The sequence below is a fragment of the Lissotriton helveticus genome, chromosome 1_1 (assembly GCF_964261635.1).
Source record: "Lissotriton helveticus chromosome 1_1, aLisHel1.1, whole genome shotgun sequence".
NCBI lineage: Eukaryota > Metazoa > Chordata > Amphibia > Caudata > Salamandridae > Lissotriton > Lissotriton helveticus.
This window is the reverse complement of record NC_136057.1, coordinates 2,090,554,315-2,090,577,947: the sequence shown is the minus strand read 5'-3', so window position 1 is coordinate 2,090,577,947 and position 23,633 is coordinate 2,090,554,315. Positions and strand designations below refer to the sequence as shown.

Below are 23,633 nucleotides of genomic sequence, written 5' to 3'. Positions count from 1 at the left end.
TTATTTAAAAACAAATCACTAGCATTATGGCACTTGTTTTAACTGTAGGTGGAGAAGTTTAAAAAATAGTCACTCTGGATTTAACAATGATAATTTTCCCCACTTAAATTTCTGTCAGTTTTCATTGGATAAATGATTGTATATTTATTTTACCTTGCAGCTACATCAGCGTGAACCTGGATATTAGACTCAAGAAGCTGAGCAAGGCTGAAATCCGAGGATGGAGATGGAGACACCTTTACATCAGCTGTAAAAGACAGATTAGTAATGAAACAGAAATACAGAAACATTCAAAGCAGGCACATATCTCTGTGGAGCACTAGTTCAATAATAAACTGTTGTTCTCACCACCCTTTCTTGATATAGGTATTCAATAAATTAATTTTAGAAACGTACTGTTAACAGCAGCATTCGCTACAGCAGCAGAATATATGCTCAATTCCATGGTCAGATCAACACAGGTGGGAACAATCTGTCTAACCTCAGCTGCCAACAGCAGTTGGGCATATTGCCCAGCAACACCATTAAGAACTTTGTTGATAACAGTCTTCACCATACTGTGCCTTGCTGCTGGTTCATTGAGAGCCTGTGGTAAATGAAAGAAACCAGAGAATCGTTGAATGAGAGGTGGATCACTGAAATAATATCGACGGACAGAATATCGACCATCAAAAATATTGTTGAGAAAATATCGACAGTCAAAATATCGAGTTTCTATCTACAAACAGGTAAGTACAAAAATATCGAGTTAAAAATATCGTTTACAAAAATATAGTTGTAAAACATATGTATTTACTAAAAACAGTGTTAAATTAAATTAATATTAATAATTAAATACTAAAATATACTTAAAATTACTTAAATTAACTTATAATTAAATAATTAATGAAAGTTAAATAAAAAATGTTTATTTCATAATTATTAAACATATATATATATAGTAATAAAATATAATAAAATAATACCCAAAAACTGAAAACGGACCCTGAACCCTAAAAATACCCCTTTACCCAAAAACTGAAAACTGACCCTGAACCCTAAAAATACCCCTTTACCCAAAAACTGAAAACTGACCCTGAACCCTAAAAATACCCCTTTACCCAAAAACTGAAAACTGACCCTGAACCCTAAAAATACCCCTTTACCCAAAAACCCAAAACTGACCCTGAACCCTAAAAATACCCCTTTACCCAAAAACCCAAAACTGACCCTGAACCCTAAAAATAAAAACGATATTACTTCACTTACCTTAAAAACGATATTTTGGCTGTCGATATTCTGTCCTGTCGATATTTTCTCCAAACGATATTTTGGAGTCGATATTATGTCCAAACGATATTTTGGAGTGGATATTATGTCTGTGCACCATGAGGGGTACTGCTGATGTAGAGAACTATGATAATGCAGAATAGAGCTGTGGTTAGCTTAATGACAGTCTGAATAAATTCCTTGTTAAAGTCAAGGAAGGCCATCTCCTGACCAAACAGCTTGATGTAAGATGGGATTAATGGAGCATCTGCAGGCAGTGCCTTAAGGCCCAGCAGCTGTGGAAACAGAGAACACAAGTAGTAAGAAATAGAAACTGCTTTTTAAAATCAAATTGCTTAGTAAAACTAAGTTCACTAAGGAATTAGCGTATGATGTAAAGCTCTTGAAGGTGGGTACCATTTGGGTTGGCACTTCATAAGCCTCTGCCTCTATTGGGCCTCTGATTTTAACTTAAATCCTGGCCAGTAAAAGAGGTGCACCGAATCAGTGTGCACCTGGGCTTCCGGCAACCTGTTGAAAACTAGGAGGAAGTGACACTCTCAGCTGCTTCTCTCAGGATATTTGCTCCAGGACCCTCTATCTTTGCTGCAATGAGAGAGACCTGTCATCTCCCTGAGAGAGAGTGATATAGGTTCTCAGACCAGCTATCCAATATGTGTTGATTGATATAGTCTTACAATGGAGAAGTTGGGTCTCTGGATGCTGCTACATTGGAAAGGGTTCTTAGGATACTTATTGCAGTTCCTCACATTACCTAATGCAATTGTCCTATGTGCAATGTGACCTTTCATTGTGTTATCACCTATGTTTGAACTGTCTCCCCACTATTGCCAGAGTATCCTTTCACCAGTTTATGGAAACTATGGGAACCATTTAGAGTCTGGCAGAACAATCATCCTACTGCTATCCAGTGGTGCTCCTGTGCCACAAAAACTGAAGCTGCTTCATTTTATTTAGGTAGCGTTTCTGACTGTAGAACTCAGCAGGCTCTGGCAAGGGAGACTCCTGATCTGGTCACCCACCTTATACACCCAGAAGTGTAGACTAAGTATAAACCACCTGGTCAAACAATCAATCAGGGTTTTGTAGAGCACACTACTCACCCGTTAGGGTCTCAAGGCGCTGGGAGACCCTAAAATAGAGTACGTATACCTTGCATGCCAAGGCCATTGATTTGCTACTGCCCTACTTTAGGGGCATTTTTCAACAAGTTATGCTGACTGGTTAATGATGCATGGTGGTTGGTTGGCAATTAAGCTTTCCAAAAGTGCTCATAACATGTTAGCACAAGCACTTTCATCAATATGCGGTTCACCAACAAGGCAGAAATCTCTTACATAAGGCTGTAAAGGTTCGCATTTTTGTAAAATCGTCTGATTTCTGGCATATGGAACAAATCCTGACAGCATTAACATGTCCACAGCCAGCAATAACCCGCCTGGGGGTAGATTTAAATATCACTGAAATCTGAGCGCTTTATATTGCTGCTCGCTTCTTAATCAGAAACAACATTAATTGGGCAATTTTAGCAAAAGAAACTGTGAAAGCATTACTCTTCTGAGATTCAATAACTACCTGAAATGGTTAATGTTATCATTAGTGCACATAGTGTGAACTTGTGAAAAGCATTTGGTGGGAGTCTGTTCTATGTTTGACATGCATTTACCGACTAAAGTAGACAAGGATGTGTCATGGTATTTATGGAAATCTTGCCATTAAATAGTAAATTCAACAAATGCGAATTAATGCTTACCGTTTTTACAATCTACTGGATTTTCTTGTACATTGGATATTCAGCAAATGGAATATTCTGTTTCCTGAGAGTTTGTTCCAGACCTTCTGCTTGGACTGCAATCTAGTAACAAATAATCAATTGTAAGTTTCTGTATGAAGGGAGTGATGTATCAATTAGGAACATGTTGAGCCCTGATTTGGTATGTTAAGAATGCAATAATTATTCCCTTAAAGCGACATGTGCAGAGGAGGAGGCATATGCTTGTAAGTTTGAGTTTGGAAAGTAATGCCTTTAGTTCACAAGGTTCCTCCTATCGCCTGATACTCTGATACACACTTTTAACTATATCTGCCTTTGCTTCAGTTAAAACAATAATCCATCCATTCTTTATTTACTGGTCTAGAAGTCTGTTTTTTTTTTTTACCAGGACAGTCTAACAGTCTTTACCTCTAGAATATCAGCCTCTGCACCAGTTATGTACCCTCGGGTTTTGGCAAGCAAGAACACAGGGAACATTGTGTTAGCGCTGTTCATGAACAAGACATCTGCAGTTGCTCCAGCCATAAGTGCATCTATAGTGAAAGAAAAAATACATGTTCTTTTTAAAAAATGGCATAGATGGTTCATCTTCCTGCTGCGTTATTGTCACACTCTGATATGGTCATGACAACTCAAGATGCTATACAAGATACCATGTTTCCAGGGCACTTGCACTTAATAATAACACTTCATGCCATCAGGGTACAATCCGTTGAACTTACATTATGCAAATAATTCAGAGAAAATGCTGTCAGAATATATATGCACAGAAAGACCATATTTCACTTCTATATACCACCTAAAGATGCTGATCATCAATGTTGATGTATGAGGAATGTGGTATTGGCCAACCGAGGCACACATCACTGAGTGGTGTCTCAATCTGATCCAATGGCATTCAAGGTTTTCCACCTTCGCGCTGTGTGCAAGTAGGTGAAGCCCTTAATGATCGATTGTCACTGTCTAGACATTTGTTATCCTACAACTGTTAGTTTGAATGGCTCCTTTCTGTCACCATCAAATATGTGATGTACACTCAATAGATCAAGGAGAGCCCAAACACTACTTTGAATATCTGTTCTAAAGCTAGGAGTTTATGTTTTTTCAATTTGGGTTACTCCAGATTTTCAAATCAGAGATCCTTGGAGTACTCCTGGTATCACCAGGAAACTGTCTACAGACTGTCCATGTGGAAGGTAGATATTTAACAGAAAATTTGTATTTTGTTGAACTGTGTCTGTGTCAGAGCATTGACAATTGGTACTAAAGGCAATCATGACAGTGAATGAATGTTAGAAGTTTTCTATAATATGCAAAATATCATCTGTCTGTAAATATGTGGAGGATTTTTGACAGTTTGGAGAAAGAATATTTAGAAAATCAGGATTTAATTGTATTGTTCTTATATGAACACTATTACTTGACTGTAGACATAGCTCTGTAGCACTTCACAGGTCAGCTATATATATTTTTGTATTAAGCATTTGTATTGAGCTTCCTCAAAGCTAGTATAGTTTGGGAACGTTGAAGACAGACCCTCAAAACAAATCAAAAAGTTCTTAAGTACCTTGTGTGCATGTTATGTACTTACATTGGAATGAACCGAAGTGTAAAGCTTTGCTGTAACGATAGCTCATTCTGTCGAGCATGGGGTTCAATATCTTTACAGCAACACTGGAAGACGCAGCCCTAAAGGAAATGATGGTAACTCTCAGTGAGGTCTTGTTAAATATGAGCTGGCATATATGATCACACTTTATTATATGTTTCTATCAATAACATAACTTCTACTTTGATGCTTACACTTGATGGAGCGATGGGATATTGTTTCTGGAAAAGGCCTTCGTCTGTGAATAGACGAAACTTGCGAGTTGCAGGTTCACTTTGCTCTCCTTTGATGCAATGTTGGCTATGGTTGTTACTAAGGCGAGACCAGGCTTGGTTTCAAATATAACCACGGAGGCCATCATCCGGACTTCGGTACGAACCCGGCGGTCCATGAAGATCTGTAAAAGAATTTCCTGAACCTACAGAGAGAAACATAATATATGTATTTTACTATCTGGTGTGAAAACACATCACCAGCATCCGGTGATGCATATGTACCTTTGTGAACAATGCATGTATTTGCATTGATATATATCTTGATACCCGGAAGACACTCTGGGGTATGAGGTTGCTAAAGAGGCACCATCCTGACTAGTTATTTATCCATCTGTCTAAGATGATATCAGGATGGCTGACATGCAACAATCAAAACGTGTCCAACCTTTAAACCATCAATCTTTAGCGCAACAACTACAATAACAGAATCACCAGGTGGTATGAATGTTCCGCTACTAATTCAACAGATTTAGATGGCATACTCAATGTACTTCATAAGAAGCACCAAAGTGTGATTCAAAATTCTATTTCTAAAATGTGCAAGTAATAAGATGTGGCAGAGTATCAGTGAAGTAGACACACTCTATACAAGATGTGTCCTCCAACAGCACATTTACCATTCTCAATGAATGAACCCATAGATCTGTTAATGTGCCTGAACCTGTAAGTTTCTTGCTATGAGAAGCAGTTTGTTACCATTAAATAATTTATGTTACCATGAAACACAGTTTGTTCCCTCTAATATCATATTTTGGTCTTTCTTACAAACCTTATTTTTAGTAAAGGAGAGCTTTGGGTAAAAAGGTCATAAACCCTGTATGTGAAACTGTCAAGCATTTGGAACACTATTTTCACATACAAAAGTGTAAGTTATAACAAGATAAGGATGAGTATTTTCTTAAATTCAGAGACTCCATATATGCAGGATTAGGAAAGCAAGAGCCTGTGAGAAAATGTATGTAAATCAGAATGTTCCGTTGCGAATTACTATGTTTTCCCTGAGACATATTCACGTTTCTCCCCCCATCGATATTCACATATGATTCAGAGGCCTTTTTACTATTTTATGTTTGCAATTATTGATGAAATATGAAATTGAGGGAAACATTGGGAATTTTGGTGAAAAGCCTATTACAAAATAAGGTGCTGTCTGTCAAATTTTGTCTAGATAAGACACACTCTATTGTATTACATTGGATCTTCAGTGAATTACACATAGGAGGCACCTGACTCTGACAAGAGACTTCTATAGTCCTCAGGATTTGTTTGTGATATTCTATATCAGAAAATATCCCTGAAGTAAAAATTGCCCGCTTCTTGGAGTCTTCCAGGTACCCTGACAGGGAGAATGACACTATTTGTAACCACTCATCCAGTGGACTATGTGAGTATTTTAAATTACATCAAGAATAAATAAATGTATACTTCAACTCATACTATGTTTAACATATGTGACCTATTTTCTTCGTGTTGTGTTGCTTTAAAAGAAGGCATACCTAATGTAAAATTACTACCAACATGCCTGAACAATAAACATGTTTTTCAGTAGAATCGATATACTCATACGGATAAGGATGGTGTGCATATAGAATTCCACTACATTGGAACTAAACAGACTTTCCAGGGAAGGGTACATTGAATGTTATTGCTTGGGGAATACAGTAGATCAGACAATGCTTTGTTGGCTAATTAGCAATGGTTTATGTTAAATCTGAGATGTATTCAAGCCACTCTGTAAGTGGGATATTTACTGACACTAGAATGAGATACAGGATAATTTTACGAAAACGTCCAGAGATGAAAGTAAGGCACACAAGCATGTATGAAGGTACACACACTCAGATGCCCTGTCTAATATGATTCTATTTGAAAAACATTTGGAACGATATCTATGAGAGACAGGGCCACTTGTGCATGAAGTGTAGGCAAGATCTGAAGGATTAATGGCCCTTTAATGACCCAACAGACCATCAATCAGTTCACATAGCCATAAATAACTACATTATTCATTGTATTTTGTGTAACGATGAAGCTTCTGAGCTATTCCTAGGTTTGTATGGTGCTAGTATGTAGGTAGACCAACCAAGTGAAAGGTATATTTAATCAAACATTGTGTTTAGGGTAAATTGGACGATTATTCTTTTGAAGCTGATATGCATCTTTGAATGATGGTTGCTTTGATTAATCTTTTCTCTTACCCTTCTTGGATCCTCCTTTGCAATGTTACTCAAAGCCATCACTGCATCAGTCTGAATCCTAACAGGGAGCTGATAAGCACTGGAGGAGAATCCTGGCAGGAACTTTTGGATGCGCTTGATACTGGCTGGCTGTCCTGCATTCCAGAGAGCCTTCAGAGCCAGCGCCATGTCCTCTTCATGGGCATTGTTGGCCGGCTCAGCTGCCAAGTCATGTAGGGGCTGCAAAGGAAACACATCTAATGCTCAATATTTTGCCTCTATTTCACTGTTATGCTCTCTTACCAAATGTTTATTTGTACCTTCCTTTATATATTATTTCCATGAAGAATGATAGAAGGATATCTGTCAACAAAATAGCTGTTTTCCAACCAGACATGATGTTTTAGACAATGAAAGTGAAGCTTGAGATATCAATGATGTAACTTGGCAATCAGATGTGAAAAACCCTATGTACTGACATGTTTTCATCCAGCATTTATATCATGTCAGCTCCCCCATGAAAATCACCCAATATATTCCGTAAATTAGCAATGCAGAGGAAGTAGAGTCATGGGGAAAATTATACAAATATACCAATTCCTCTCCTCCTAAAGCCCTCAACCGTTTCATCATGTTTATAAACATCGTTTATTGCCTCTTTTTTCCTTCATCTAATATAATAAATACGTTGTTTTCATATTAGCATTTCTCGCAATAGTCTTCAAGAGCATTAAGTAGAAGGAGTTGCTATGAGCTAATTAAATTATGCTCAATTTGCCTACCTCTTAAAAATGGAAAGCTGATTTTGCTTTTCTGAGATTTGTCTTAACATCTCCAGATAGCTCACAGAAGTCAGAGGTAAGCATTTACCTCACTGAGTTGCCAAACTGCATCCTTAACACCAGTGGTTAATAACCTTTTGACTTCTGTAGTCCAACGCTTAATCATTACTGGAATCTGGGGACCCCCAACTGAATCATTATTGGAATCTGGGGACCCCTAATGAGTCATAATTGGAAACCGGTGACTCCAGCCTAACCATTTGAGATGATTTGAACGGTAAAACATTACATTAAAAATACAGAAACAAGACCTAACCAAACAAATTTGATGCACTTGCTGTGCTCCCATGAATCAATATGACAATACTAACTTAATTTGTAGCCTTCAATTTCAAATTTCTTCCCATTTACAGAATGTTTTAATTTTGTCATGTTTACATTTTGTTTGTTTATTTATATACACTTTAATAATCTATTTATTATTACATTTTATTAGCAGTTGTAGAACCCCAACCCCGAGGAGTCCCTAGACCACAGGTTTAGATAAGAACCTCGGCTTTAAACTATGTGAGAGATTAAAATACCCAGCATATTGTCACCTTCTCTAAAGACCTTTGAGTCTTACATTCTACCCCTTCCCAGAATCCAAATAAAAGATGGCTTGCGCTTCTGTAGTTTTCACTGCACAAGTGCTATAGCAGTGATTAACTGGGTTTCAAATTGTGTGTTAAATATATAGGCTCTCCAAGGAAGCCACCAACAACACCTACACCTGCATTTAGGGAACCTAAGCTAATACCACTCTACATAAACTACACTTATCCATTAAAGTTTTTGATTTTAAGCACTAATTAAAAGGAAAAAAGTAATGTCATAGAGACACCCATGTTCCACATGAGCCATGGTCTACTGGATACGATCCATGCATGCAGGAGAATTATGTCCACCTGGTACATTTATTTGAGTACTAGTGTGTGCAAATAGAGTTAGGAACTGTTTTTGTATTGGTGCTTATTAGAAAATGAGGACATAACATGCTTATTTCTGGATTTGATTCAGCACTTTCTACTGGTGCCTACCAGGTAGTACAAATGGACACAAAATGGTCACAGAAGCTGTTTTTGTATGTTAATGCATATACATTAGCGAATAGGTAGAATAAGGGACACTAATGGTGTAAATAAAATAAATATGTTTCCTGAAAAATCATTTTCCTGGTCAATACTGAAAAGTTACTCACGGATAGAGCTTCCTCAGGACAGAAAGAGTGTGCACCACAGTACTTGTTCACCATGGACCTGTATGCCAGTATCGCTGCCTTGTAGACAACAGGGAATTTCTGATGTTGCGCCACTTTCATTAAATCCTGTAGGGTTAGGGACAGAGGTAAACCATTGGCATGTAGATCATGTTTATTTTATACACCACTCATGTTATTGATATGTTCATATTTTTGTAATTATGTAAAATGTGGTTCAAAATAAGAGATGGTAAACACATTGCAAAAACTAACATCATCTAGTTATATTATATAGGGCTGCACTCTAGAGAACAACCTTTTAACAACTGATTTTCAAAGATGGGACCTGGTTGACATGAAATTTTGTGCTCCTTGTTGAACTTCATACACTGGTAAAACAGAGGGTAGGCAGCTAAAAATATATTGCTGAGCTCAATTAATTATAGGTGTGTAATAACACCGACAGGGTGATTTTAAAAGTCATTAGTGAATAGAGTTATGGGCAAAGCAGTTCTAGTACAGTCAAAATTAGAATTTCACTTGTTGCAAATAGTATGAAATGCAGAAAATTTGGAAAAAATATCTATGCCAAATTCATCTTAAAAGTCCTGTTTAGGAATGAAAATTATAATATGCATTGTAAGTGAGACATTTTTCACAAACTGCCTCTAGCAGCAAAGTGATGGATGGAATGCTCGAATTCATTTTAGCACTGAAGATCACTCTGGGTCTTTATTCCAGCCATTGGTTAACACCCAATATCTAGCAGAGATAAGTCAAATGAAAATCCATCATTAGCCTGTTCCAATCGGAACAGTGCAGCCCAAACTACCAGACAGGCCATCGAAGAGAGAAGCAACCCGCACCAGTTGATATGGCATAGTGGTCGAAAACATGGTTTGGGTTGCTTGTGTTCTCATTCAGAGGGGATGTGGCCTGGCAATTCAAGCTGGATGAGTCTTCATGAAGCAGGACAAAAGCTGACTTGCATAAGGCTGGTCTCTGTCTGGAGTGGCATGAAAGGTAAAACATGGGGACTGGAATGCAACTCTAGTGCTTATCAGTGGCTAAGGTTTTTTGCAAGCATTCCACACATCACATTTATGGTTTCCTTCATACATTGCTGTAAGTGATACAGAAACAATCAGTCTTGGTTCTTTGCTCATTGTGCCACAGGATTAAAGCAATTCCTTATTGAGAAAGTGTAAAAAGGGCAATCAATTGTGTTCCCATTCAGAAACGGGTAGGTTGGTATTTATTGTTCCTACTGGAACAGGTCGAAGGCTGATGTGTACGTCTGAAGTGTCATAGTGGGATTAAAATCTTGAACTGGAATGCATCCTGAGTGATAGGTAGTGGCTGAAACATTTTGCAAGGACTACAACCGTCATCTTTTTTTTTCATTTTTACAAATTGGGCACTAAAGTGTTCAACTTCAGACTGGTATTAAGTGATTACACAGATAAATTAGATTTTTAACACTGCATTTCCAATGGCCCCACAGTTTATCCTGCTGGTATGCCCTGTCCCAAACTGCAAAACTTGACCAAGAAATCAAAAAGATCCAGGTTCTCCTCACTGACAAAGTTTAGCAGTCCATTGGGGAAGGGAAGTCACATTAACATTAACCACAGATGGGTGGGCACATTAAATGGCTAGAAAATATATCTTTAGCTGTGGTTGACTCAAGAAGTAGCTTTGAAATCAACTGTGGATGAGTACCCCTAGATAATCATGTGTCTTGTCTATTGTTCCAGTTGTTTTGAGGTAAATAAAATCCAAGTCAATTGTACTGATTACATTACCTTTGTAGTTTGTTTGTACTTCTGCAGAGGTACCCGTTCTGTAACACTGATTTGATGGTATTCCATATTTGTTGACCCAGGGCCCAGTTTGGAGAGCCATTAAGTGAGGGTGGTTGGTTTTCTATCATCAATTTGCCTTAAGTGATACAACATTGTCCTCCTCACATGATTTATACAGAATATGTCCTTGATTATGACATTACAAACGTCTGAGCTGACTCACTTGAGCCACTTGCAAGGTCTGGTGATCTGCTCTGGTGAACTGGACAGCTAGAGTTACAGCCTGGGCTGCCTCCCTGGGACTCAGCTCCTGGTCGTGGATCTTCTGCTTGATAACCTTCAGTGCATCAAAGGTTCCCACTGCTGGGATGGCATTCAGCAGCCAGAGTCTGCATATAACATACAAATCCCATGAGTTAAACAGAAGCAATCCCAGTATTATAGGTCATAGCTGTGACATTATGACAAAAAATCACCTGTACTGAGGTCTTTCTGCAAACTGCTTCCATATGGCTTGGATATTTTCATAGTTTGCAGCACGAAGAATCTGGGCAAGCTGTAGGAATTTGGCAGGAGCATCAGCATGTACCTGTTGTTGGTTATTTTGCACTAAATGCTGGAGGGTTTCTGCAACCTGTACCAAAAAGGAAAATAGATGGAATTAATTTAAAAGAATGCATTACATTTGTAAATTTGAAGATGTTAAATTGCTAAAGGTAGTTATTACTGTCCCTTCTTTTGCACTGACTCTGTAAGGGCATTGGTCCACGTTGCATTAGTTACTGGGTAAGTTATGGTTTCCTTGAATTGTCCAGAGAAGGATGCTCTAGAGGTGCAGCGTGCATCAGAGTGACAAACAACAGATGACATTTATCATTAAAAAAACAGAGGCGAAAACAGAAGACAGAAAACCTTCAGTGTAATAACAGAATAATTGTATGGGTCAGATTGCATAACTTTCATACGAGTATTGTACTCTGACACCTCTTTAGGGCTGGTTGAAGCTAGCGAAATCTTTTTTTAAGAAAGTAATAAATAAGTGAGAGTTTTTTTCCCTAAGTATATCTGTGAATTGTTCCTCAAATGGAAGCACAGCCTGTGCCATTGAAGCACTGTAAATCGTGATACCACAAAAGGGAACAACTCTTTGCTTGACTGACTGCTAATGGAGCCTGGGTAGCATCCTATTGATGTATCTCTAACAATACATCAATCGGTAAGTCCTTTGTGTGTGGAGTGACTGACTGAGGATTAGATATAGGGTTTGATCCCCACTTTTGCTATATCATAAAGGAGTTCCAGACTGCTGTTTCAGGAATCTCTGAGAGCCTGTCTGCCTGAGAGCCTAAGGAACTGGCTCTAGCACAGTTTTGGGAGGGTAGGGTGTGGCCGGGTAGTCGGGTTTGGTTCAAGGTGGCCAGGGATTTTATTTTATTTTTACATTTGACCATTTGGGACAGGAAGGAGAGCCATGTTATGTATGGCTCCCCAATTACTTCTGTGGGCCAGACATATCATAAAACTACAGATGGGTATAAAGTGAATAGCAGGAATATTTTTCAGCTTGTGGTTCTGAGTGACAAACTACACAGCTCAAGCTTGGTCTTTCATTGTATACTTGATGACACTCAGACCCCCCCCCTCCAGTAAAAAACATCCCAGATATTCAATGTTATACAATATAATTCTATGTGTATATTCACAAATGGCCCTCCAAAATGTTAGTATCAAGTGTGAAAAAACAGATCTCTTTGGTAAATATTCACATATCAGAGATTATGACTCTGTTGTATTTTCCACTGTGCACGTAGGGGGAGATGGACTGATCGTGCAAGGAAAACGGCTCACTGGAATACGATCTCGCTGCTGAACATATATTCGGATGTGTGTGTTGAAAGTTTCAATTCCAGTGTGTGTGGCACTCCATTCATACTTTGAAGGTTGTACAAGTAATATTGACAGTTATTTACAATGCTTTAAAATAATAGATTAATAATGAATGTATTCTTTAATTGACTTGTTCAATAAAATGTATTTATGTTTATTTCTTTATTGCTGAGTACATTGTTGAAATCCAAAGTAAGGGTATATGTGAAGATGTGAGGTTCACATGCACACTGATGCATAGAGATGTACATACTTGTGTCTCAGGACTCCTTGTCTTTACTAACTGAATTGGAATCTGGAAAACTTCAGAAGCAAACTGGTATTGAAGACCCCCACGGTTCTGCAGTTCAGTCTGAGGAGAGTCAACTCGATTGCTTTTAGTTTCCACAAAAGTGAGCACTTGCCTGAAAGAAAGGTAAACAGAAAATGTATGTATTCCCCATTTGCGTTGTCAAGGCCTAGAGCTTGCATATGGAGGTCACGTAAGAAGAAGTCCTACAGTGCCACCTATTCGTTTGCCAAATTGCAGACGACCTGAGACATGGCCATTTTCGAGCCTTTAGGAAATGCTACAATGGTCAAAATGCTATTTTCCTTGGAGTGCCGAATGCCTTGGATGGTTCACTATGAAAGTGAGATAGTAAAACCCCATTCTCACTTCATTATGCCTTGGAGTATTTTAGAATTGTTTGTTGATCGTCTGAATTATACACTATGGTATAACCAGTCTATGTGGTAGCATTTAAGAACCAAGCTAATTGCATTGATATTGATGTGTGTGTTGGCAAGCAGCAAACTACGATGCTCAAAAACTAGTGTAGTGCAAGTCCTCACAGCTCCTAAATGCTACTCCCTTCTTATGATTATGACTTAGGTACAAGTTAAGGTATGAAAGCGTCTATAAATATATGTTGTTTCAATATTCAAAACAGAAGGCAATAAAGATGGCGGTGTCAGTTGTCCTTTCACTTAAAAGCAGAAAAGGAAGCATTTTCCATATTTGTTTTATTTTGGAGACAAAACTGCTTCTAAGAGATGGACACTGAGTAGCTGACTCTCAAATGGGAAAGACTTAAACTGCTAATTACTTATTGAATACTTTGTATTTAATGTATCAACGTTTAAGTCTTTCTATTACTAGGAACATATCTTTGCTGGTTTAGTATGAAATCACATTATTATGTAAGTTATTTTTCAACTATAGAGCAGCTGTTTAACTGAAAAATAAAATCTCTAAATTAGGTTGAAATTGCTAAATTCATCATTAACACTGGTATGACATTTGGGCACAGGATATCTACTTTCATGATGGTCTTGTACATGACAGCACACAATGAGACTGATGATTATATGAAAGACACACACCTGGCTTCCATTACAGCTGCACCATACAGTTCATAAAATGGGGAAAACTGATACAGCTGCCGCGCAGTCACTTCAGTGATTAGAGCACCGCCATCTCTGGGCTTCATCTTATAGGTATATGTTGCCGCCCTTCTTAAATTCTGTGCAACCTGTGGTAAAAAGCACATCCAGTTATCATGAAGAGTAAGAGCCTTAGGAGTAAGTTTTGATTTAAGTACAGTATATGTGACATGATCAAACCTTCTGACAAGAAGAGCATTTCTCCACGTACGCCATGCCGATGTTCTTCTCCACTTTATCCTGGCAGTTGTTCAGGTCCCTGGATTTCACAACAATGATTCTATCAGTTCTCTTGTCTTCTTGTATAACGTACCTTGTGTGGCAGACCCCAGTGACTCCAGACTATGGAGATAAGCAGAGAAAGTGAAAATTGATGGGTATTGGTTTGTCCTAACAGCAACATACTCAAAGATAGTGAGATCTGCCAGTAATTACATTTTCTGCTGCAAGTGGTCCATCATGTGATTAAACCTATTGATGCTCAGGCCATGACACCACAAAGAGTGTTATTATGATTGACTGCCAGCTGGATGTTCTATGAGAGATCTCTATAAGTCATCTAGTGAGATATAAGGAGGACACCATGTCTCTGTCAGACGTGTGAGTGCTCCAAATATTTGTGATTACATCACACCCATTCTCTGAAGTCTGCACTTGTTACCATTGGATGCCAGGTATAAATGAAACAACAACTGGCAAGATGTGACCAATGGCCTGAAGGTTAAACTTTGGAACTGAAGAACAGTTTCAAGTCCCGGGGTCAGCTCAACATTATGTGATTCTTGGCAAAGTGCTTAATCTTAAGAATGTGTAACGTCTGGCTCTCATGAAAAGTACTCTGATGCCCTTGGAACAGGTTTGAGCTATATACAAAAAAATCTCTATCTAGCTAGTAGGGGGAGGAGGAACATGGCGGCTGGCTGACGCCAGTCGCAGGAGCTCAATGGGCGGCGCAGCACTTGTATGGCAGTACAGCTTAGGAAGTTTACCTGGTAAGAGCAGGGATCTTGTTTTTTTTGGCCGTGGCGGATCACGGGGGCTGAGTTGTCTCCTTTTTTCTCTTTTCTCCGGTTTCCGGCGGTGGCTGGGGCGGCCGAGATTGGAAGCTGCTGCAGAGGACTCCAGGACTGTAGGACCTAGGAAAACCTGCGGATGGGCCGGGAGGCGGATCAGGCGGAGCATGCAGCTGGACCCACGGTGCTCGACGGACTCAGCGTGCGCCGGACCAGGCTCTGGATTCGAGCTCGGACTGCGACAGCCAAAACCAGATTTTGGGGACTGGAATGTAGAGATTATTTGCAGCGAGTGGTGGTCCCCTCATCTGTTCAGCATTCCTCCTCATTCCGTATTGATCGGGTAAGGTGGTCACAGGTAGGGTGGGATTGTGATTGTATGGATCCGGATTCCCCCTATTACAATTCAACTATTCCCTTGAGGAGCGAGGGAGGGGGGGTGGTAGCCACACAAAGTCTTTCAGAAGAAGTGGGGGGCCCTTGTCAGCAGTCTGGATATGGAGGGAGCGGTGGTAAAGGTAAAGTTGGGCCGCTGAACGCAGGGTCCTCAGAGAGGGCCACCTCCCCCTAGCAAGAATAGATACCAACTACGGTCGCAACAAGAGCTGAAAATCAAGGGCATTCTGGACCTCACGAAGGGGCTAGGAGGGGTGACCCCAACAACTCCACGCAAAAAGAAAGCGGCAAGGATTGGGGATACCAAAAAATAAAAAGGCCCCAAGGTGATTCGTCCCTCTCAGAAAAGTACCCCATCCCTTAAGACCTACTTTAAAATAATGGAGCAGGCAGTGGGGTCGGTTCAGGCCACGGAGTCAGTCTCGCTCTCGCAATGTAGTGCTCCTCTGGAGAAAAAAATGGAGGGTTTAGAGAAGAGTACAAGAGTGGCAAATGTGGACAGCACCATGTACTTACTGATGCCTTCTCATGTGGATCCCTTTAGTTGCCCTAGCAATGCCATTGCTAGTATTGATACTACAATGGCCCCTTCTTCTTTTGTGGTCATTTCAGCCCCACAAGCCTTACAAGAATTAGAAGCTGTCGAGGGCAATATTGGAAACAGTCCCCCATGCACGACAATATTGGAAATAGTACAAGGGAAAAAACCTCATATGGGCACTGCTGAACAGGCATCAGGCGCACACATATTGATAGTGACGGACTGGGTTCTCTCTTGCAGGCATTAAGGGGGGATCTCCTGACCACATTCGAGATATCTGAAGCCAATCAGAAGGGTATTCATGATGCCCTCGAATCAGAACTAGATGATATATGCACACGTACTGGATCACTCGAACTTAAAGTTTCATCATTATCAGAATCTGTCCAAGGCAACTCCAAATATATAGACACCTTAAAAGGCCAGAACCGATCCTTATAGATGGATATGGAGAGGTTAGAAATGCAAGCCCGAAGGAATAACCTTAGGATTCTCAAGATACCAGAGTGGCCTGAGATGGAGTACACTAAGGGGTTTGTATGTAAGCTGCTGAGGGAGGGGGTGCTAAAAGATTGACCAGACATCGAGCTAGAAGCTGAGATACAGAGAGTGCATAGGGACCCTTTTAAGTTGCACCCTGATAGGAAAGCCCCCAGGAAAATTCTGGTTAATTTTCAGACTTATAGTATAAAAGAGCTGATTTTAGGGAGAACAGCGCAAAGGCAGTGGGAGTTAGGCTCCAGAATGCCTGAATTAAGAAGTCTGAGTGAGCAGGTTCAAATGAAGTTTTCCGCATTGTTAAGAATAATGTGGAAAAACAAGATGTATAACTTCAGCCAACCCGAAGTGTGGATACCCTTTTGTCTCAGATGAAAGGGTAGGATAGTTAGAAGCTTAATGGTCGTGTTGGGTTTTGCACTGGAGATTGTATTGAGACTGCACTGAGATCGTACGGAGGTTATCCCCCCCTTTTTTTTTGTTTGTTTGTGTAGGGGCTTAGGGGTGAAAAGTTGGTGTTTGCATAGGATAAAAGGAGAGAAATGGATGAAATGATGGGAAAAAGGAAAAAGGAAAGAAACGTGGAAGAAAAAAAGAGAGAAAAGGGGGAAAGGGCGGGAAGGAAAATAAAAAAAGGGGGGAAGGTAAAGAGGGAAAAGAGGGAAAGATGGAACGGAAAAAGGAAAAGAAAAGGGAAAGGAAAAGGAGGACAAAATAAGAAAAGGGAAAAAAATGGGCCAATGGTAATATTTGACACAAATAGAAAGGTTTTTGTATTATAACAAGATGTTGTGCCGCCCCAGGGAGGGTTCCCAAAAGGCGGTTCCAAAGCCAAGTTTTGAAGGTGGGTTCCTCGGGGGTGGGTTCCCCTCGGCGGGTGCAGGGGGAGGGTGAAAATGGAAAATGTGTCCTCATACAAGTAAAGAAAGGTTTACTTAGCTCTAGATGGGTTGCTTTTATGGATAGGCCATGAGTAGGGGCCATATGTATCAAGGTACCCATTTGCGATTCTGAAATAGCGATTTTTAAGAAATTGATATTTCAGAATCGCAAATTGGTATGTATGTACAAATTCGCAATCTTTTTGCGAATTCTAAGTATTCCTTAATTGCGATTAGCAAATTGCGAATCGCAGTTAAGGAATACTTTCCCATTCATTTATATGGGCCAGGAGGCCCCTAGGAATGAATGGGAAGTTATTCTCAATTTTGCGATTCACAATTTGAAAAATGCAAATTGAGAATAATTTCAAGGGTGCTGGGGTGTCCAAAGGACACCCTGTTGCACCCCTGAAATAAGCATGGGTGCAGATGTGGTGTACATACATGCCCTAAGGGCATGCATGTACGTCACATGGCACTTTGAAAAATGCAAAAATGTGCATTTTTCAAAGAATTTGCAAATTACCACCAACTTGAAGTTGGTGGTAATTTGCTATTCCTTAGGGACAACATCTTTTTTTGCTTCATACATTGTAATTAAGGAATCGCAAAATTTGCGATTCCTTAAATGCAATTGCAACATAAGGAATCGCAAATTTTGTGATTCCTTATTTTGCCCCAGATTTTCCTTTATACATACCATTTTGCAAATTTGTATTCGCAAACACCGAATTTAGGCATTTGCGAATGCGAATTTGCTTCATACATATGGCCCTAGGTCATCTAAGATAGAAATCCTCTTCTGGAATGTGAATGGTCTGGGGGGAGCTGGAAGCTCTTTCGGGTTTGTGAGTTCCTAATAAACAGTGAGGCCCACATTTATTTGTTGCAGGAAACTCATTTGGAAGCCCCGGACTGTAAACAAGCCTTTAGTAAAAATAAGTTGGGTGCAGGAGGTGTTATGCTTCAAGCAAAGAGGTTGTACAAGAGGGGTAGCGATAGTGGTAAGAGCAAACATGGGGATTAAGGTGGTGAAATGGGATACAGACCAGTCTGGAAGATGGCTGGTGGCAACCTTGTCTATATGCGAGTCACCAATTACTTGTGCTGCCTATTATGAGCCCAATGAGGACAATTCTGGTACTCTTTTGAACCTTGAGACTAGTTTATTACACACGTCTGCTCCAGTCATACTTGACGGGGATTTTAATCTAGTGTTCGATAAGCAACTTGACCGGACTTCAAAAGTAAAATATTGTGTTCCAGCTAGAACACTGTCTACACTTAAGAACGTTATGAAGGAGTTCAATTTTCTAGATATCTGGAGAGTAAAATATGATACTGTTAGAGAATTTTCTTTTTACAGTAAAAAATATGAACAATACTCAAGGATAGATTATTTTTTTGTAGATCAGTGTTTTCTTTCAGACGTTAGATTCATTAGATATATCCCAGCAATTATATCCGATCACTCTGCTGTTGAGCTATTTCTCAATCTTAGGTTTAGGATGACTGAGAAAAGATGTACCTTAGATAGGACTTTGTTACTGGATGAGGGTGTGAAGGTGGAATTAAATGACAGAATAGGTGATTTTTTAAGTCTGGGAGACCCTTAAAGCATATTTGAGGGGGCTTCTGAGTTCTCTTATGACCCACAAGAGAAAATCTAGTAAAAAACAGAAATAGACGGTCTTAAGAATATTAAGGAAAAAGAGTCGGAGTTGCAACAAGTAGCCCAGACTTCTCGGGAACTACTCCCCCAGTTGGAAAGGGAACTGGTGAGTTTACACGCCGATTTTCATTGCAGAATTGATAAGATTATGAAGGATAGGTGGGATGCCAGCAAATTACAGAATTCCACTTATGGTGAAAAATGCGGCTCCGTCCTGGCATGGAAATCAAGAACAGAAAGGGTAAGAAACAACATTAAGAGTTTGGTACAAAGGGGGTCAGGTGTCCTGTTACAAGAGGATGATAAAATCAGAGAGGAGGCCAGGTCATTTATGCAGGGTCTATATCAAGAGGATATCATTTACAGACCAGATGATGTTAGGGCGTGGTTAGACCTAAAGGATCTCCCTCAATTGTCCGAGTCTGATAGGGAATATCTGGCTACCGGTATCTCTGAGGGGGAAATTAGAGAACAAATTAGGAAAATGAGTCGGGGCAAAGCCGCTGGCCTCGACGGTTTACCAATTGAAGTTTACCTTGGTCTTTTAGAGAGGGTAGTGTCGGTATTAAAAGCACTTTTCAATAAAATATTCTTACAAGGTGAATGTATTCCCCCATCTTGGTCGGAAGCGACAGTATCCTTGATTCATAAACAGAATAAAGATCCTCAAAAAATTTAATCATATAGACCAATCTCGTTACTAAATTCTGACCTTAACATTTTTTCTGGGATATTGCATACCAGAATGGGTAAAATTATTAAAACCATCATACATCCGGATCAGAGGGGGTTTATACCCGGGAGGCAGCTCAATGAGCTTACTTTTCAAGTTATTGGAGAAATAGACTTTGCAGAGGAAAAAAGGATGCCACTAGGTATCGTCACAATTGATGCCGCTAAGCCGTTCGATCAAGTGAACTGGGAGTATCTTTGGGAGACCATGAATACGTTTGGCTTTCCATCTAATTTTTTTTGAAGCTGTTAAATCTCTTTATTTGAATCCTAGGGCAAATGTTTTAGTCAACGGTGCCCTAACGGATTGGTTTAGCATTCTTAGAGGCACAAGGCAGTGTTGTCCCCTGTCGCCCGTGTTGTTTAATGTATACATTGAACCTCTTGCATGTGCACTCAGAGCAGAAGCGTGGCTCAGTGGTTAGAGGCGGCAGACCCGGAAGCGGAGATCGGCCGTGGACCAGGGTTCGATTCCCCGCCTCGGGCTCAAAAATTCCACAGACTCGACAATTCTCGCTCCGGTGCCTACTCAACTCACGGGGTCACACTCTGCGACTCTGGGCAATAGCTTGCTTAATCTCCACTACGGCCCCTCGCAGCGGGATGCCTGGCTTTCACCTTGTGGATACCCTGCCGGGGTATCTCACAGGGGAATACCATGACGGGTTCCCTAAGCAAGCGCTTAGATACCGGGTCGGTGATTTGCGCTATATAAATGCATGTACATTTACATATCATTTGACCTTTCAGAATTGCAGACTTGGAAGTTAAGACCGCCCTATATGCTGATGATCTTCTCTTGTGCACCTTCAATCATATTGATGCGATTCCTCGGCTGTTTGAACTGGCTGAGGAAATCGGCAAAATCTCTGGATATAAAGTCAACAGAGAAAAAAAACGATATAATGGGGTGGAACAGCTCGGGCACTATACAGGGGGCAAGGGAGCAGATGAGATAAATGGGGATTCACCTAGCTCAGAAACTGATGGACATACCCAAGATCAGCTGGGAGAAGGTATCCAAGTAGGTCTGCAAGTTATTACTAAGATGGGGGAATCTGCCACTGAATATATATGGGAGAGTCAATCTCGTTAAAATGACGATCTTTCCCAAAATAACCTTTTTGTTCAATACAATTCCTCTACCTTTTAACTCTAAGGATCTTGCTACTCTCCAAGGGAAAACCGGTTCCTTCATATGGGCTACAAAAACTCCCAGAGTAACTTGGAAAAAATTAAGGAGAGGGTTGAAGCCAGTGGGTTTACCCCTACCTGACTTATTTTCCTACTGTCATGCCTTCCATTTTAAGAATTTTAGAATACTAGCCAATAAATAAGATTCTTCTTCGCAGGGCCTTTTATTTCGGGCAGTGCTATACGATATGCCGCAGGAATTTTTTCTTTTTAAATTTGGTGACCCCAATTTCTATAAATAAAAGTCCGGCTTAAGACCCTGTTAGCTGCTCTTAAGAACTGGGGATATATCAGGAGAGTTTTGGGAATATCGTATTATACTTCACAGGCTCTGATTTAGGACTCCCCTGGCACTCCTGACGGTCTCCGAGACCAATTGTGCCAGCCGCTTAAACTAGCTGGTATTACTGTCTGGGGTGATCTCTTTAAAGACTCACAACTTATGAGATGGGAGTCTTTTTTCAACCTGACAAATGGGACTTTAACAAGATTTAAGTTTTACCAGCTCTCTGTTTGGTAGGCAACACAATCTTGGGGCAACGAGGGTGCCAGTATGATCATCGATTCTGTCTCCAGAGCGTGTCCATGGAAACGTCAGGTCTCTTTCTGGTACAAGGCCCTCATCGGAGCAGGAGCTAGTTTGGACTCTGAGTTGGAGAACCTTTGAGGCAATGTTTTTACGGATAATAGAGAAGGGGTATGGAAAATCTGGTGTGACTCCTTTATTATGTCCCAGACAGTGATCAAACCAGCGACTCTGAGGAGGAACCATCTTTACACCGTATATAGAGTGTACTGGACTCCGGGTAAACTATCTAAGGTGACCTCAAGGACATATCGTTGCCCCAGATGTAAGTACCCAGCTGCAGATGATCCACATTTGTTTGCGGGATGCCCAAAGATTGCTTCATATTGCCCTGAGGTATGTGGCTTTTTGGAGAAGGTTTTATTAAGGCGGATTGAAGTAAGCCCAAGGTTAATTTTTGTTGTTCCATTGCCAGACTACTGTATGAGTACCCCTGCTTCAAAATGTGTATTCTACGTAATAGTTATTGCCAGAAGGGAAATTTGCAGAGTATGGAAATCAGAGGCTCCACCCTCATTCGCAGATTGTCTTAAAAACAGTATTATGATCAGGAGGAACTAAGATTGGTATTATGATTATGCCAGAGGATTGTTGTTCGGTCCTCCTTAGTAACTTGTGGTTTGTCAAGTCTGGTGAATGGGAGTAGGACCAGAAGACAGCCTAACCTCTGGGTGAACTCTGTCTGCCCAGCACAGGATTCCAGGGTGGTTATCGAATATGCTTGTGTGGAAGGCGCAGAGGGATCCCATCTAGAGTTTATTTGTTCTGGTGGCATGTATGAGGACTATTATAAAAAAAGAAAAATTTAAAAAAAAATCTCTCTAATTTTTAATTGAAAAAGGTTAGCAAAGCCATCATGACTGTTGCTCAAACTCTGGAATCTCTGGTCCTCATTTATGAGGCTATGCGTCACTTTTACGCCGCTGTTGCGTCACTTTTTGTGACGCACAAGTGGCGTAAAAAATGCGCCTTGTTGCGCCATATTTACAAAGTGACACATCTAGGTAGATGCGTCACTTTGCAAACCCTTGCACCACATTATACCTGCGCCAGGTATAATGTATGCAAGGGGGCGTATTGATGCAAGAAAGGGTCCTAGAAGTGACGCAGTGAAATCTATGTGATTTCACTGCGCCACTTCTAGGACACAAATGCGTCAATTTCTTACGCCTGCCTCACAGCAGGCGTAAGACTGATGCAGGCCCTTTCACATGGGGCTTGCCAAATGTGAAAGGATACATTGCTGGAGTTGCGTCACTTTTGTGACACACTCCAGCAATGCGTCACTTTTGCGCCATACAGATACGTCAGAAATACTGACGTATCTGTAACTCCTTGCGCAATGATGCGTCATATTGTAAATATGACGCATCAATAGTGTTGCAAGGAGGGCGCAGTGAAAAGGGACGCATCGCTGCGTGAAAACAGCGATGCGTCACTTTTCATAAATGAGGCCCTAGGTATATACAGGTCAACCCGAGTAATGCATATTGGAGATTAGAAACACCTAATAATATTAAGCACAAAACTCAAAAATAGTTTTGCACCTTTTTCTGTGTCTGCAGGAAGCCAAGTTCCTGCTGGTTTTCTGCTGGAAGTTAATATTCTCGGGTGCATTAATCCTACCGGTTCCATCAAAGCAAACAAAGAGTACAAAACCTGGAACACACTAGGTGAGCAAATAGAAGTCTAGGCGCGTGTAAAGTTGTACGAAGCTATTGTCTGTGATTTTGGAAGAATACAGGATTTAGTGAAACTAACAGCCGCGGGCCGTGGAGGGAGTTACGGTGGGGCAGGGAGGTGGGGAGGGGAAGGGGCGGGGTGGAGGGACCTAAAAACTGGCATATGGATAATTGCAGGTAAGTACACAATTTAAT

The 23,633-nt window shown here is 40.4% G+C and overlaps 1 pseudogene; it reads right to left on the bottom strand.

Moving 5' to 3' along the window:
• Positions 1–23,633, bottom strand: part of LOC144766604 (vitellogenin-A2-like) — a 70,387-nt pseudogene that overhangs the window by 37,534 nt on the left and 9,220 nt on the right.